The sequence below is a fragment of the Lasioglossum baleicum genome, chromosome 1 (genome assembly GCF_051020765.1).
Source record: "Lasioglossum baleicum chromosome 1, iyLasBale1, whole genome shotgun sequence".
NCBI classification, from domain to species: Eukaryota; Metazoa; Arthropoda; class Insecta; order Hymenoptera; family Halictidae; genus Lasioglossum; species Lasioglossum baleicum.
In genome coordinates, this window is record NC_134929.1 from 16493228 (window position 1) to 16512307 (window position 19080).

The 19080-nt window shown below is 40.4% G+C and overlaps 1 protein-coding gene across 17 annotated transcripts in view; it reads right to left on the reverse strand.

The window, feature by feature from the left end:
* The window catches only part of Hr4 (nuclear hormone receptor 4), a 266613-nt gene that overhangs the window by 73412 nt on the left and 174121 nt on the right, over nt 1-19080 (reverse strand). Inside the window, exons 1-2 of one of the 17 annotated variants that reach the window (XM_076425263.1) lie at nt 4089-8169; nt 504-728 (exon numbers count right to left, since the gene is read on the reverse strand). The exons of 14 other annotated variants lie outside the window; for them this stretch is intronic. The gene's annotated coding sequence lies outside the window, so the exon portion shown is untranslated. Of the gene's footprint in view, nt 1-503; nt 8171-19080 lie in introns of those variants that run through there. 2 more of the 17 variants (XM_076425304.1, XM_076425254.1) reach the window with 2 other exon arrangements.

The window sequence follows — 19080 nt, forward strand, 5'->3', positions numbered from 1 at the left end:
TTACATAAAAACAAAAATTTTTTTGGTATCTTATGAGCCCCATTTTACCATTCAACTTTGTCCTTCAGACATTTGACACATCTTTAAAATCAACAAAGGTATTCGCTTGTCAAGTTAGGTGAAATAGCCTGTATATTATGTAAAAAGTGTACAAAATATTCGTGCACAATTTAAAAACTAATAACTTTTTCAAAATTTGACCCAACAGCTTGAGTTTTTTGAGTCGTTAGAAGGATTAGTTTACTAGCTAATGTGTAAATAATTTGCTTTTTAAATTGTTATTGGTTTCAATTACGAAGGAAAAAGTAAAGGCCAAGATTTAAAAATTTTTTCAAATATTCGCTGTTAGTGCTCCGTGAGCCTACTTGATTAATCAAGTGCAAAGATTCGACTAAATATCATTAATTCACGCATTCATGAAAGAAAAGGTGAACCATTTCATGTTGCCCAGCGGTAGGGGTTGGTTCTCCAGCGGGGAGAAAATCTGAAGGTGGTAGACTTACATCTTTTTCCGTGTATGACATCCAAAATACGAAACTTGTTGGGCGGTTGCGAGTTGTTTCCGAAATCCCGCCGACAAGCAGTCGGTGCAGTACGCGAACAAGGTCACCGACGTCCCGACGACGTTGGATTGTCGATCAGGTGTCAAGGGGAGGTTCGTCGTGTTACATCAGCGTTTATACACTGGTGGCGCGCTGGCGCGTTCCTGCATCCACACGCGTGTGCATCTATACGTTGGAACACCGGGACGAACACACATGTACACAGTTGCACACAAAGCGAAGGAGAGAGAGAGAGAGAGAAAAAAAGGGAGAGAGAGAGCGAGAGAGAGAGAGAGAGCAGGACAGAAATCACCGAACGTCACTGGTAGCCGGGTAGCCTAACCGAAAAGCCGCGGTGTGCGATGTCTCCGACGCCTGGTCCGTTTTCTCAAGCACGTGCACTTGTTCCTCATTTGCTCGACGGTCCCGGAAGTGTTCAGAGTCTTGGTTTGCCGCGACGAAAACGAAGAAGAGAGATCGACGGTTCAGTCGGATCGCTGAGAAGGATCGATCTAGATCTAATTCCTCAGCGAGCAGTAAACAGTAAACAGGATTCAATAAAAATCAGTCGAGTCGATGTTGAAATCGATAAGAAAACTACGTTCTCACAGCTGGTGGAGGGATGGCCCAATCGGGATCGTTTGTATATCGATCGGTTTTAAGTATCGGAGTGGCCAAAACGACGATAGTCCGAGACAACCACGACCCAGTTGCACGTGTAAGCTTCCTCGGAACTGGGTTATCCTTTGTCCAAACAGAAAACCGTCGGTCGTACGTCCTCGTCTTTCCGGTTCCTCCGCGTCACACGACCAATGGTCCTCCTCCCCTCTTCTATTTGTTTCTCGGTGACCAGGTCCTTTTGTATCCTCGACTTCTAACTCGCTCTAATCCTTCCAGCTATTCGTCACTTTCCCCTCCCGTTTCATTTAAGAGCACAGAGTAACATCCCTTCGAAAAAAGAAAACCGGTCTTGATCGAATCGATCACTGAGCACACTCGATCGACTATCACCAGGGTTCATCGATCGTCGTCTACACATCACACGTCTCGATAATCCAGATCGCGGAGAGTTCAACGCTGTGTCCCTGTTTCACTGGCACAGTCCTCCGTCCGCTGTCAAGCCAGAGTCCTCCGGACCCTTTCAACTAGACCCCACTAATACAATGCCCGGGGAAATACGTGTCATCCGAAAATACACATCGATAATTTCCTCGGGTTATATCACACAAAATTCCTCGGCAGTGAAAGAGAGAGAGTTCGTTGCACCTTCGCTCGGCACCGGTCGCGTATGTCACGACTCCGTGTTTGCTTTAGCATAGCCGGTGCTCCGTGTCGTTGTAACACTATCAACCGGAGTCGGTCTTATCGCGTCCACGCTGTGCGCGTTACCATTCATACGTCGGTTTTTCACGGAGACGCGACGGGACGCTGAACAAGCGTGGCGAACACGCATGCACTTCGCGCGCGTGAGCGCACCAAAATGGCAGCCACGCACCAGTTACGTAACCGTTTTCTTCCCGAGAGAGACCTCTATCTCCCCTCTCATCAGGAACTGGCCATCCGCATTCTTTTCCCTTCGATCGTCCAGGTCTATGAAATCTCGATCGAGACGCCGAATTAATAAAAGCGATCCGATGATTCAGGCGCACCGCCTTGGGAGAAGTGGATACAATGGGGAAGCTAGAGTTTTATCCGAGTTCAGTCGTAGAGGCCGAAGAAACGGTTCGGGCGCTGATAACGTGGCAGTATCGTTTCCCGCGTCCTCGTCCACGCGCTGCTATCGATCGGCAGTGTCGGGTTGCGATTCCAGATCGCTCGAATAATGCATGAGGAGCGAGGAAGAGAGAGAGAAAGAGAGAAGGAGGAGGAGGAGGAGGAGAGAGAGAGAGAGAGAGAGTGACGGCAGGCGGCGGTGACGGCGGCTGTGTACCAATTTTGGCTGACCCGGTCCGGCTGGATCTCCCTCTGACAGTGGCAGTGCGATCCCCGATAGAGGCCGGGGCTAATTCTAAAGGTCTTCGAGAGTCCCGCTGGCAGTGTTCAGAATGAAAACGTGGTCGATCGATCAGCGGTGGCCGCGATCATCCCCCCGGCACACGCGGACAGGCGCGTTCCCGAGGACTTCCGGCGCGGGAAGATGAAACACGCGGGACATTTGTCGATTGGGAAAAATCACAGAGATATGTGCGCCGCGCACGGTTTTTTTTCGGCGATCAGTCGATTGGCAGTGGCGTTGCTCGAGATCAGACGACTTCCGTGTTGCAGCACTACCCTTGATCGCGGGCGGGATCGTTTCGGGTACACACGTTGGTTTGTTGACACGGAAACTGGCGGAACGACTAGCGGGCCACGGGCGCCAGTGGGTTTTGAGTTTGCGGATCAGCGAGCATCGTGCGCATGGAACAGGCGAGAGAGAGAAAGAAAGAGAGAGAGAGAGACAGGAGAGAAGGGGGATAGAGAGACACCGATGATGCTGAATATTCTCGCTCGATGGCACTTCCGGTTCGAGAGCCTGGCCACTTTCTCCCGTAGCGTCCGGACTAACGATCGTTTCCCTGTCGCGGAGGCTTGTTTCCTGGTGCGACCGATTTCTCGCGGACGATTCCTCTCCTCCGACGACGACGACGGACACAAGGGCACACGGTGCGACGGAGAAGAAACTTTAGATCGATTCAGCAACGTGCCGCATCGGAGGTTAACGTCCGGCTCACACACATACACAGGACACACGTATATACACAGAGAGGCAGAGACAGACACAGAGTGATAACTCTAGATGTTCCACCAGGTGTCACGGGCTTCTATCTCTGCTGATTCGTTCGAGTGTCCTCTTGTTGCGCTGCGTCGGTATCCTCGCGACCACTCATCGGCCAGTAGAGGCAACGAGGTGGTATCAAGGTGGATGGAGATCGATGAACGCGTGACAGGTTGTCGTAGGTCGCGGGAAGGTCTTCCGCGAAACGTCGGCCCGTGTTTCTTTCGTCGAGCTGCAGCGGGAATGGCGATTCCGGTCGCGGCACGTGGTTCCTCTCCCCGAACCGTGCGAAGGGAGTACTCGCGCGGGACACTTCCGGTTCCTGGCTGAACGACAACCACGTCCATCACCATCACCATCACACTGGCAGCCGCCGCGCCACCACTACCACCCGGCACCACCACCACCACTACCACCACCAAGACCGCGACTACCACCGACGTTGTCGTTCCGTCTACCACGTCGAGCACGTTTGCCTCCCGTAGTGTGTTTGTGTACCACGTACGTGTGTCTATCTGTTTCTCTCTCTTTCTCGCTTTCTCTCTCTTTCTCTCCCTCGGTCTCTTTCAATCACGTACGTGATCCCGTCTGTGTGTACACGTGTCTTTGTGTGTTTGTGTATGTGTCTGTCTGTCTGTTTCTCTCTTTCTCTCTTTCTCTCTCTCTCTCTCTCCTTCCCCCGGCGTGTAGATGTGTGCGTGTGTGTATGTGTGTGCGCACACAAGAGTGGCGGTACACCGTGTCCGTGAACGTGTGGGTGCGCGCGTGGACGTGTTACTCTCTCGTCGTACCGAGGTGTAAACCGAGTGTCGAGCTGAGTTTGCTTCGACAAAGTAGGGCGACGACTGGGACAGCGGCCACGGGCACCAGCGCTCACCGACGAGGAACCCGTGCGCCGTGCGGTGGAGGAACTGTGGAAGTGGAAGAGAGAACCCTCCTCGTAAAACGGCGGCGTTGCTTTACTACGTTCTCCAGTAGGGGAACCTCTAACATCGCTGCAACAAGCATACGCGATTGCTTAGCGGGACGCGCGCCCGCGGAAAAACCGATCTGCCTCGCCAATTTTCACGATCCCAGCCGAATCTCTTTCGGTTTCGCACGTTCCTCGTGATTAGACTGCGGATCTTTATGCGAGAGAAAAAATGTTTGCGTTATTTGCAAAGCACAGGTGGCAAATAAAAAGTTTTTTCATTATTTAATTATCTTAGTAAAGTGAAGCTAATACAGTGATGCCCTTAAATCTTTTTAATATGACCACTGCATTGAATTGTGCCATTTTTATCATAAACGCATAAAATCCGCAGTCTGCTCATGACAAACGTCGTGTAAACTAGACGTTTCAATGATGGTTTGCATGCTTGTTTGCGTTCGAGAAACTAGACGATTGATCAGCGGCTCTGGCACCGCTCTGTCTCCAAATCTTACCGATCCTTGTCGTCCTGTTTCTATTGTTTCGAGTTGAGCGACTTGGGAGGGTTGATAGGTTTTTGAGGAAAAAGATTCGGCAAATGAAACTGTTTATTTCAATGATCCTTCAGTATATTTAGATTTAATATACCAGTCAATTTTCAACGTGTTGTTTAATGCTTTCTGCGGAGAATTTAATCGATGTCCAGGGGGTGCAAGCGCCGCCGCATTATTTTCTGTATTCTGAACTGAAAGGTGAAATTCGTTCGTGTGTACATACTCCTCTTAATTGGAACATGAAATATTTTTAACATGTGCAAAATTTTTATTGTGAAAAATGCCACCCCTTTGGTGTAGATGGCCTAAATTTTCATTTTGTTCTCATAATTGTTGTCATTACCAACAATATAAGATTGCGATTGTTTAAGAATAAGTATGCTGTCAATGTTTATGCAAATTCACAATCTTGCACGTAGGAATTCGAATTATTAGGTTGCAGGGAAAGTTCTGTCGTATTACAAAAAACATTTGAATCAATGTATAAAAATATTAATACATTTAATATTTTCCATTATTTGTAACAACTTGTTGCCATCTTTCAGATAACCTGTCAATTTCTGTTTCCCAATCACTCACTCTAGCAGTATGTGTTTTTCATTTACAAGCAAAATTACTCCAACCTAATATATTGTATTTTCTTCATTAGGGCTTTTGTTGCATTAAAAGCAATTTTACTGTTAATGCATTGTGTAGACTGAGGAATGTTATAAGTTCACAACAAGTTCGTACTAAACATTATTTAACAGAGGGATAATTATATATTTTAATAATTTTTTTCGTGCACAGTATTGCTCCGAAGAAACTCGACACCGAAAGTTAAATCGTAAGTAGAAATGGCAAGCGATAACCAGACACATCAACTGAGTGAGTGAATGACTCTTTTACAGACCGGTTAGGTGATTTATGTTGTAACAAGCATTCTTCCTGGAATTGTAGCGCCATTTTTATCGAATATTATTTATTTATATCGTTAACTATGATATTTTACAATTATGATAAAAATCGCATGAATCCACTTGTGGCTCTTTGTTGATGAAAAAAATATCATGATTTCTCTCTAATTGTCAATCGAATATTTCTTGATTGGTGCATATTCTAAGGTTTCATACATTTTTTATAAATAAATGACGTTATACGCAAAAAAAGATAATATTACTTCTTACAAATTCATCTTTGCTGAAACTACTTCCCGACTACTATCTAGAAGAACAATCTAAAATTTTTATATTAATTCCTAGAATTATTGAATGTAACCACCAATCAGGACTAAGTGAATTAAGAACTAAACTACTTTCGAACTAGCGGAGTCGTAGCTGTCAACAACTAATCATGTCAGTGTCGACGAACGCATGTACAACTGTGGTGTACGTGGTGAATTACAACCAGGTGTAATTATGTAACATTATGTAACATTACCCATAAATTAATATGAAGGTATTTTTCTATTATGTTCAAAGATTCTACGGAAATTAATAAGAAATTATATTGGACGTACCATCGTACACTGGTCTATTTGGCCAGAAAAAGTGGAAAAAAGAAGTTATGATATTATATATCGTTGGATTCGCCTTAAGATCAGCTACAACATTATGAAATCCAAAATACATTTTAGCATTTAAAAAATCAAATTCACCTCAATTTTTTGTAAAAAAAATTTTCTTCCAACTTTTATATACATATTGTGAAATTTGTAGACATCTGAATACTGTTTTTCTTTTGCTCGAAACATTTTTTCCTCAGATTATCGAGAACCCATGAAAAAGCGTAATGATAGTGGAATATTTTATAACTGTCACTTTAAAAAGTCTCATAACTTGAAAAATATTTAAGAAAAACAATTTTATTATAGTGCTTTGGAAAGCTCTCAAAACAAATTACAAGAATATGCAATAAAAAATAGGGAGTTCTATTTAAGAAATTGAAGATGATCTTCACCTGATTTTCAAACGACTATGCGACTTCAAATCAATCACACCATTTTATGTCCCCCTGGAAACCATACAACTTTTATCTGAAACATTTTTCTCCAAAATGTTTAATTTTCGAGATATACGTCTGTTTCACTTTAAATGACTTCGGTATATTATAAGAGCATTTTTAAATTATTACCATTCATTTTCATCGGTAAATACATCAGAAATTTCTTCCTCAGATAATGTTTCTTCTTCATTTGAGACCAAGCGTAGCCGAACGTACAGACGTACGCGAAACGCTGCTGACCGCTTAATAATAAATTAGCTATAAAATTTCAATTCGGACATAGACGGAATCAAATTTTGTTGGCTTATAATCACAAAACTTTACCGAATGTAATGAGACCAAAAAGAGCATCCAGACTCACTCAGAACTATAATAAAATCGTCAATAAAGTTTTGTAATCGTAAAAAAACTTACAGAATTATTGGTATTGATCAAATATTAATAACTATACTAATTTAGATGATAACAAAACGAAATCTGTGCGAAAGTGCTCTGTACACCTACCTGAAAAACTTTTGTAATACAAGAATTTACATAATTTTCCTTAAAACACTTGAAAATCGCCAATCAACGGACTCTGTTTTAGAGACTGCTTAAGAACGCAAAGCGCGCCTTAAAATCTCTTGGCTTTCGATGAAGTTTACTACTTCACGGGTGTACAAATAGAAAAAAATAACATCGAAACTTTATTTTTCAAACCTTTTTCAGACCAAAAATTTAAAAATTTTTCCACTTTTTCAGGCCAAATAGACCATTGTGCATCGTTTCCGCAAACATATTGCAGAGGATTACGGTAGAGTTTATAGGAGCTGTATCAATTATTAAAGGTTTTTGCATGATTCCGTACTTATTGACAGGAAGTTTATCAACGCAATTTACATCAACGCGATAAATAAATTAAAAATCATGCCTATTACCATCTCATATTTCGATAATAACTACGCAGCTTTAATTCGTATCGAAGCGAATTATTTCAGGAAACGTAACCCGGAATAAAGACTTCCTCATACGCGGTTAAGTTGAATATCGGCCAGTTAAAAATGGATGGATTTACAGCAACAACTCGGCAGCTCGCAACTTTGTTCGTTAACTCGCGAAACGAGTTCGGTTCGATTTCTATTTCAGTCAGGACTCGTATCCGATTTTTACCAATTCCAGCCATTACCGTTTCGCTTCCGACCGAATAACACTCGTAATCTGTGCAACGAGGTATGAGATGCTCGAATAGTCTCGTAACTAAATGACTAATGCACTCCACTGTTTATAAATGAGAGCGTGGCTACGTAACGCATTCCTGTATTGACAATACGGCAGTTTGTAGTCGCAAAAATACTCTGGCTGGTTTCTCTCATGAATTCTTAATTTTCGACGACGTTTCTCTGCGTTAGAAATTTTATTCCATCGAAAACAATATGTAGTATCAATCTTGATTCAATAATTGTTTTTCATTGCTTCTCCTAATAAGATGAATAACAAGTCTTTTATCAATATTATTATTTATATTTATTATATTGTACATATATTTGTATATTAATATTAATATAGTATATCATCTAATATTAATATTAATATTAATATAGTATATCATCTAATATTAATATTAATGTAGTATATCATTTAATATTATTATAATATTAATATAGTATATCATTTAATATTAATATTAATATAATATATCATCTAATATTAATATTGATATATTAATATATAATATAAAATTAATATGAAGATACTCATATAAAATATCATTAACATAATTTCCAATATTTTTCGGCAATTCACAGTAACGTCCGCAGGATATTTTATCGTCATTTGCAAGCACTGTGAATTGAACATAAAAAATATATAATTTAAGCAACATTTTAATTATATTTCCTTTATAAAATTGTGTACCTATTACCCAATTACAAATAAGCTTTCTCCTTTAATTAGATGGCAAGTTCGGTGCAATTTGCATCAATGTTTTGCGGATCGGATTGAATCAATACAACGATTACGTGAAGAAGGGTTAAATGGATGCATTAATGCATACTGATGAAATTATTGAAAAATTTATGCGACATTCTATTATCTTCTCACAGTTCTAACGCAATATAGTATGTATATTATTGCAAATCGGTATCTATATGAAATTGCAAATCGGAACGAGGCACGTTATTTCATTGAACGAAATTTAACGATATCAATATGAAAATTTTATTTTTAATTGCATCATCTGTGAAGGGGTTAAAGAAAAATTAACTTTCTGTAATTAACATTCATGACATTAATTATTAAATTTCGGTGAAACGTTTATAAAAACTGAGGTAAATTTGAATTTTAAATTGGAAATACTGAAATTATTTTTGCAAGAAGATTTTCTTATAAATCACACATTACTTGTAACTGCAAATGATTAGGTAATAACAATTTTCTTCTTGAATTGCAACAAACTCGAGTCAAATTGAAATTAATTTTCTTTTTTAATATATGTTTAACAAGTTGAAAATAATATAGCAGTATTTATAAATTCTTGTAATATTTTTACCATTTTAAATTGGAAAATACTGAAATTATATTTGCAAGAAGATTTTCATAAATCACACATTACTTGTAACTGCAAATGATTAGGCAATAACAATTTTCTTCTTGAATTGCAACAAACTGGAGTCAAATTGAAATTAATTTTCTTTTTTAATATGTTTAACAGGTTGAAAATAATATAGCAGTACTTTTAAATTCTTCTACTCGTTTTTGTCATAAATGCATATAATCCTCTGTCTAACGATTACCTACGCCTAATAACGAATCGCAGCATCGGACATATCATATAAAATCGATCGATATTTCGATTGGAAGTGATTCCGCCTGTCGTACGATACGGAGAATGCGATAGGATTACTTTTATCTTCGGCGTACAGGGTTCATCGTCGATAAAGTGTTTCGTTAGAACGAATCTTTTTTCCATGCGGAGTCCTACGAAACTGTCATTCGCGAGCGTCGCGCTGAGACGTTTATACATATGTATTTTAGTCCGTCGATGCAATAGACAGATATCTTTAGAAACAAGATCGATCGATCGGTCGATCCTACGCGGCTCAGGTGTGGCACCGATGTTGACGAGAATCGATTCGACGATAGATGACAATGGGAAACTATGAATATGAAAATCAGTTTTTGTTCTGCCGTGCCCCGTTGATCCGTTCAACAGAATCCGTTCTATGCAAACCGGCTGCGAAATGTTTGCGCAAATCCTTATGTTTATGGATTCGGTCACGGAAATTCGAGTCGAGCAGAATTCGTTTATCTCGTTAAGCGTTCTATTACATATCTGATAAGACAGAAACCTCGTCAAGATACGCCGGGGGAAATGCAAATACAAACTTCTGGATGAATTTATTGAAGTCCAAGTGAAACACGAAATTGCTAATTTGTTGTGGATTACGTTGGCCTCGTCTCGTCATTGAAGTTTCATCAAGTGGTTAAATTACACGTATTCATTAATCGTTGGAATATTTTCTAAGATTTTAATGACCAAGGTGTTTTCAAATACAGTAAAGCCTCGATCTAAGAAAAACCCTCGGGACCAGAGTCGCCAGATTAAGACTCGTGTCCCCACTCTGCCTTCGCAGTGGAGGGGATATTCGTTTTTCTTAGATCGTACAGTTCCCTTTTTCTTACATCAAGGCTTCACTGTAACTGCGTTTGCAATGTACTGCTTAAATTTATACCAGAATTTATCATTAAATCACACAGACTATATGTTAAATTAATATACATCATTATTCACAATTAATCTCCATTTTTACATGTTTCACATGCACGAGCATCATCTGCATTCGCGCGATTTACAAATGTTTAGCGACCGAAGCGGTTCCGAAAACACAGTTTCACTTTATTTTCCCCAGGAGGAGGTCTCCAGCCAGCGAAACAAATTCTGTCCATTCCGGCTTCGAAAAACCGACTAGCAAAAATGTAAATTTGCAGAGAGACCCGGTCTAATTACCAGTAATAAACGGTCCTCATTTATTTCGCAGATAAAGGAAAATGTATTTCTCTGCACCGCGGGTGGAAGCCGAGTCAATAGAACTGTACCATCAACTTTTCAAATAATCTTTCTTGGGTGACGGTGTATTCGAAAAATTTCTATCGTTCCAACGACAGAAGAGAAGCCGAAAGAAACTTTTCTGGTCGTCCTGGGAAACTATGAGAGGGTTTGCAACGTTCCTGTGAAAACGCTTCCGCGATAGAGGAACGGCGAATCGTCCTAAAAGCGAGCAGACCAGGAAAACGCGACTCGGCGCGGTGGGAAGTATTTAGAATGAAAAGAGAAAGCAGCGTGGCATAAACGCGGCTCTCCGTGCCCGAGGAACGTTCTCGTCTGTGTACGGGTTCTTGTTATTCTTTTACGGTCTAGGCCACGATGTTCGATAACCGAAAAACTTTCACCTCCCGAACCGCGTTACATTCGCGGTGTCCATGACCAAAGATCGCGGAACACCACCACGTGTTCGCGCGCGCGCGGATCTCGCTACCCGGGACTCTCTTGATCTTGATCTTTCGGCCGGGCCACGTTACATAAAAACACCGCGGCCGAAATATCTCCGTGTAAACGAGTCCTTGGAATGATTTCACGTGGTCCCGTTTTTTTATGCGTGCCACCACTCAAAATTGTTTGATCGGATCTCCTGTTTTTTCCCCGAGTCGAGAGAAAGGCCTTGGACTGGGTGAGGTCTTTGGCCGAATGTTTGACCGCTTGCGGTTACCGTCTATGCAAAACAGAGAACGGGAAACGTGGCGCTATCTTAATTTAGAACTCGCTTTTTCATTTTTCCTATTATTCCATTAATAGGGGAATATTAACGCGTGTCTAATTCATTTTTACCACGCTTATATTCATTTGCCGTGTTGTTGGATGTTTGTCAAATCTTGTAGTCGAATTTTAAACCTCTTCCCACAGCCTCTTCCAATAAAAGAGAAAATAATTTTCTTCCTGGTTCCCCATAAAATACCGAATCCAGTTAAATGATTAATTTTTCCCCAAAATTTTAAGCAATTAGTTCAAAATTTCTCCTGTTATAAAATTAGTGTCGGAATAGATAGAAAAATTTCATATAAATTTAAATAAAATCATGACATTAGTGACTATAAAAATAAAAGTGTGGAGAGTTAAACTATATTGACGTAATCTTCGTAGGCGCTCCACGACTTTATTTATTTTTATAGTCACCAATTTCATGTGATTTTATTTAAATTTATATTAAATTCTTCTATCTATTCCGACACTAATTTTATAACAGAAGAAATTTTGATAAGCTTCCGAAAAGTGAAAATTGGCGCAAATGTTATTTTCATAGCGGAAACCGTGAAAAAACCATAAAAATTATACTTTTTTCCATTTATTTCTGTAAATAATGGGAATTTTGAGAAATACCGAAAAAAACTATGATTTTTATGGTTTTTTCATGATTTCCGCTATGAAAATAACATTTGCGCCAATTTTCACTATCATATTCGTAATCTGCACGTCAAAATACGTAAGAGTCCAGAGTATAAAAAAAATAGGAGGTATGGGCTTTTCGGAAGTTTATCCAAATTTTGAACTAATTGCTTAAAATTTTGAGGAAAAATATTATTAATCATTTTTACTGGATTCGGTATTTTATGGAGACCCAGAAAAAAATTATTTTCTCCTTCTTAGTGCATTTTAATAAGAGCGTGGTTTTAAAAAAGTTTTTTTTATATATTTTATTAACTGCAAGACACAAATGGTTAGGCTGTGGTTTGTATGTTAAATAAATAACAAATGTGGAATGCATAAACAAAGAAGTCAGATGCTGAAGGTTCGGATAATCGAGGATCTGCTGTGTTAGTGTATAAAAAAAAGTTTAAAGATTGATCGATGTATCGATGCCATCGGAAAGATGGATTATCAGAGAGGCAATCAACGCGGAGAGAAAAGTCAGCCTTGGTCTCGTTGTAAGAAATTAAAGGAAATGCTCACTCCGAGGATATCAGCGGGACAGTGTGTCTGCGACAGGAAGAATAGTCCTGCAAAAAGCAAGCATGATCGTGGTAGTGGGAGAACGACGTTCAGGTCGAAGGCCAGCCGGCGGAGTGCTCCTTGGAGCACTGTACCTACGTCACAAGGATCCTCGGCGTCGTTGCCCTGACCTCAAAACTAGCTGACTCTCGCTATCGTCGCTACAATTACGATCTCGCCGCACTCCGCTAGATAAACCTCTCCGGCTAGCCAACGCAAACGTGCTTCCCGAATTTCCCGAAGACGTTTCTGTGAAATCTATTCCGTGTACAAATTAATTCGTCGCTCTCACAGGTAATAAATTGTACCTTTATTTTGGATTCAAATTTATCGACTTATGTATATCGAAGATTGATCCCTTGTAAATGTAATTTTGGAATTCTAATGATAAACTAATTTTAAATTTCAATTACGGCGAATTTCAAGTTTAATCGAATTCTTTTAATTATACGCAAATAATTGGTAAATTCACGAAGAAAGAGCTACGAATTAATTTGTATACCTGATACACGCACATTTCTTTCTTTTTAACGCTAAACCTACCGAGCACTAAAAGCGACTAAAATGTGTTAGCTTATAGAAATGACAAGGCTCTAGTAATTTATATTTTGTGCAATTTTGATTACAATATGTGCTTGGACATAAAACCGGTAATTTGACCAACAGTGGTAGGTTTAGTATTAATAATCCTAGTCATTTGAAAATAATACACTGTTTTGAAATTTTTTGGACGTTCTTACCCTCACTTTATGCGATAAACGCATAAAATGTACAGTACCTGTGCAAATTAAAAGTTGTACAACCCCTGAAGTAGAATCACTTGTAAAAACTTCAGTTTTCTAATTGTGATAATATTAAACGATAACGTGTTATTGCCTACTCCAATTATTTTGAATACAAGGACGATCACATTCACAGATACCACTTGGTTTATCAGTGTGAGATAATATCGTACTTTGGACCACGACTTTTCAAATTCGACAAAGCTTTTAGGCATAGATTGACGGCTCTATCACAAATATTATTGACCCACTTGAACCTATCATACGATATTTACAGTACAGTTCATTGGATAAAAGAATACACTGGCGCACTTGAACTGTTGAATATGTATGAACGTACTGTGGGGACGTGTGGTTCCAATGTTATCAGATAAGGGAGCACGAATTGAGGGAAAAAGTGACCCTCTCTCTGCCAGTACCGGGTAAGTCACGTCACACGTAGCTCCGTCAAACTTCTGTTTGTTTAACACTAGGTCTAGTGGTAATATTTTAAATTTCCAATTATAAAGATTGTAAAAATGAATGTATGAGGGTTCAAAAAAATTCTTGGGGTATATATTATTTAACACTAGAACTACATACTGTGTGGTTGAGTCAAATTGACTTGCTCTTGGGCTGCTCTTTACTTTACCGGACTCAAAATGTGTGCCTTCCTCCTATAAATTATGAAGTATTTGGTATGTAATCCAGTAGATTTGTACCCGGGGCGGCTGCAGATCGAAGTTTCGATCTTGCAGGATCAATGGTTCAGGAGTTATGCTTGCTTAAAGTTGAGCAATCTGCAGTGTTTTTGACAGGCAAGGGGCCCCGCGATATTGGTTTGTAGTGACGGTTGCGCGCCGCTTACCGAGCAGAATAATTAATGAGTTGGTTGCGGTAAGCGGCTCGCGGTCGTCACTACAAAACAATATGGCGGCGCCCTTACCTGTCAAAAACACTGCAGATTGCTCAACTTTAAGCAAGCATAACTCCTGAACCATTGATCTTGCAGGATCGAAACTTCGATCTGCAGCCGGCCCGGGTACGAATCTACTGGATTACATACCAAATACATCATAATTTATAGGAGGAAAGTACAAATTTGAAGTGGTGAAGTGAAGTTTACCCTGCTCCTGACTTGTTCTTTTGGAAATATTAATGTTTTTAGTGAACTTCTCTCTCTTGAAGTACATATTTACACGAAACTGGTGTGAAATGTAAATACATGCCATTTCTTAACAGGCTAAACATTTGAGTGGACACATGCTTGTTACTTCTATAAAGTAGTGTGAAAAAGTGTGTTTGACTGGTCCGTAAGCAAAGTGTTAGTGTCGCCATTGTTTTGACGCGGCATGCGAGCGCGCGAAGATTCCTAGACCGTTTATTGGATAGTTTTTAGAGGGCAGGAGGGTAACACGCTCGGCTTGGCGGCCGAGAGCCGCGCGTAATTTCGTGCTTTCTCCTCCAATCAGAAACGGAGAGTAAGACCGGAACGACGTTTGACACACTTGCCGCTTGAACCGGCTGAGACGGCGACACTCTTCCTGGAAGAGCCGCGGAAGGGAACGATGCGAACGAAACTATTCGTCACCGGAAATAGATTGTTCGTTGGCGAGGCGGCCGCTTAATACCGCGGCAAACAATAGTTGACCCGAATATGCGCGCTGAAACGGCGAACAAGACCCGACCCTGATGAGACGAAAGCCGCTCGTTACGAACAATTGCACGCTGAAAGGTCATTAACCGCGGCTGATTACGACCGGCGAACATTCTCCGCGTTGTCCCTTAAATATTCCGAGCAGAAATCACCGGTGTACACGATGCGATCCAACGGAGAGAGAGGCGCCCTTAATGGGCCGCAACAGCGTGTCGCTTACATGAATCATTTACCGGTGGAACGATCGACAGGGATATTGTTCGGAACAGGAAGCAACGCGTCGACTCGACTCTACTCGATTCGATTCGATTCGATTCGCGTCGATCCACGCTTCTGAGTTTACGTCGGGCTCAATGAGACCTCGGGCTAGAAGCGATTTATGACCGTCGTCGACGAATCGACTCGATATTTCCTGATGTCGCTTCCAAGAAGATCTAGGAATTCTTCGGTTCCAGCATGCATCGGCAATGGTACGCCAAAGTAATCCAATAAAGTAATCCAAGCAAAAGTACGCCAATCAGATCCCTGCTAGCTTCGATACAGAACGCTCGATGTTTTATTAGGAAAAATTTTTTTATTAGGAAATCTATGAGATGTGTTTCAATTTAATGTACATAACAGACTGCAGTGATTAACGGGAACGTTATCAACATTGTGAGGAGGAAAAGTTTTTTAAGTGAAAACTTCTTTACGCGCATCGCTTACACAATTCCTGGGCAGTGAATTAATCTGATCCGTCACGCTCCGAGGTGAAACCCTATTCAGATATACTTGAGGGAGCGGAGAAAAAATTGTTTTTTTATTTTTTATACAAAATATTGTGTACATTACAAACTAGTGAGTAACGAGAACGTTAACAAAACATTGTGAAGAGAGAAAATTTTCCTTTTTATCAGGAAATCTATGAGATTTGTTGCAACGTACTTTATGTCGCGAGCACGAGGGGTGGGAGTGATAAGTACGCGAAAAATTCGCTAGGCATCGCGGAAGGTTGAGCAAAGTTGCTCGTTGAAGGCGAACGCTTCCAAAAGGATAAACGATGCGGCTCATCTGGATTACCGTTTCCCGTTCCGTGGCTCGAGGCTGCTTAAACCGTTGAACGTCGCGAGGTACCGCAAGCCCCACTGACTCACAGAACTACTTTCCCTTCTTTCTCGTCGAGGTATACCTACTATACTACCTCCGCGCGGTGAACAGAGAGCCCCGTTATCCAGCCGGCTCGTCGAGAGTGAAACGTTTGTATACCGAACTCTGCCTTCCCACAGAATAACGTGACTGTGTTCCAACCCACGTTCAAAACCTCTCTCTCCCTACATAACCTTTTCCATTTCGGCCCTTTTATTTCGACTTCTCTTTCGGCTCGTCTCTTTCCCCCGCGTTTCCCTCCTACCCTCTGTCGTCGCGTCTACCACGGAATTTCTAGTTCTGCTTTTTCACTACACTGGCCGAAATTTCTATAAAGTCACTGTGTTTTTTGCCCGTGCGAAATCAATACGGGCCGGTTTATGTACTTCTTTAAGGCCTGGTTTACGTTGTATTTTTGTCCAGAAGAATTTAAAAGTTGTTGCACACGTCTTGTTGTTACTGGGAGCTCCAATTCAGCTCGAAATTGTGCTGCATTTTTCCTTTCCTTAGCTGCAGACCTCATTAATATTGAATGTTGTCTCTTTGACTATTTTTTGTTACTACCTTTAACATGATTTTTTCCGTAATTTTCACGTAAATTGATATCATTATTAATCACAGTATATGACCGATTAGTGTTCTTAGCAATTGCGCGATTAGAGCAGCCCATATCTTTATAAGCATCGATTGATGCTTTTTCTTCACTTGTTAGTACTTTTCCTCTCGGCATTCTCATACACGTGAATCAAATTATAACAAACAGGATTTCTGTGAGTTCTAAAACTAATACTTTTAGAATATTCGCAGTTTTCCGTAGTTCTCTGCTCAGAATACAGAGAAACACTAAGTGACTTTATATGTAGAAATTTCGCATTTGTGTTCTGCACCACACAGAAAAAAATCAGAACAAACGTAAATAGTAAACATAGCGGTCTAGAGTACGCAGTCCCTCTATCAGAGTGTCTACAAGGCACAAGACCAGATACGATAAATCAACACAAAAATGGTGATATTTTTAAAATATCTATGAAAAAGAAGATGACTTTATAGAAATTTCGGCCACTGTATACTGTGCCTCGGAAAAGTATCGCAACAGTTTTCAATGGTTTCACTGTTTTAAATTACACCTCCAATAATAAAGACGTAAACAGCATTTTCTGAAAATTGTGTCAGTTATTTTAATCAGCCTGAACAATGAATCAATAATTGTACAGCTTAGAATAAATGTTTGAAATCGACTTTTGACCGGGTAGATCGGATAAATTGTGCGGCAATAAATATTGATTTGTAAGAAAATACGGAAAATTAATCCTATCAGGTGTAGAGATCGTTGTAATTTGAATTGCCGAGTGGTTTCGTCTTTCTCCGCCTTGCCACGTATACTCGGTTATTTTAGAATGGAAGTACAATGAAGTCGACGCCGTTTGAAGTACGAAATCCGACACCCGCGAGCACGTATTTTGCAGCACGGTAAATAGAGCGGCAAAATTTGTTGCACCGACGCGAAGGCAGCGAAGTGCTGGCTCTAAAAAAACATTTGCCACTTAGTCTAGAAGGATTACATTGTCTACTGTGTCAAGGATATTATTCCAACTTTCGAAGGTTCGTTTTTAACATGTTACTAACCGGAAGTAATGCACGCTGATAGAAATGATTTTATCTTTGAACTTGATTAAAACCGCCATTGGATGTTGAAGTTTCGCTTCTGAAGTGCTATAATTCCTGAATGGAAATAGTCAGTGGTTTTACAGACGATTACAGCCAATTTCGAGGATCGAGCGATTCGCAAGCAAATTTCTATTCTTCCGTTTAGTTTTTCGTACGAGATTCCTTCAATCATAATTGTATAAAGGTGCACCTAATGTCAGTCGTATACTGTCAACACAAAGGAAGCGACGCTGTATTTGAAGTAAATTACCCGTAACGACTACAAAGAGATGGCATTGCTCGAAGCACAAAATGTTGGGTTACATTGTACACGGATGCTACCAACGAAATAGATAACTCTGACATTTTATTAACGAAAACATGGTGGAAGGTAGTTGACTGCAATTTCACCCGCAGCGGTACTTTTAGCTTTGTATCCGCCATTGAGTCGCGCGGCGAACCAAGATGGCGGCGCGCGTGAAAATGGCTCGATCGTAAGCGTGCGAAATATTCAAGTGATATTAGTTTTAAAATACATAATAATATTGAATCGTGGCTTGAAGATAACTGAAATAACGAATCACATTTTTCTCAAATAAATTTCTTGGACAATCCATTATAAAAATTGCTACGAATATTTATAATACATTATTTTCGACTTCATGAAATTATCGACAGGTGGAATACATTTTCGATGAACTTCTGTCTCAGACCTAGAATAGAACATTTTTTACAATTTTATATGCAATTTAAAAAATAAAGTTGGTTTGTCAGTTATCTATGAAAACATTTTCGCGATTCCTTCGATTGTGAAATAAGGGCTCCAAAATGGCACCAGTTTTTCAGTCACTAGGATACTCAAATTTGTATAATAAATAGGAAATTGTTAATGCGTTCGGATAGTCGAATCGATGGTCTAGTTTCGTTTAGTTTTTCCTTTTGCCGCAAAATCGCGAAATAATTGAACAACTCCGGAAACATACGTGCCAGTGACGGGGCAGAAGTTTTCTGATCCGCGTATTTAATAAAACAAGATTCGCAAGATGGTAACGTCCATTACTTTTGCATACGCTTAGCACACGTGTGCACACACACACTCCCACGGACAAAAGTCATCGACCGAG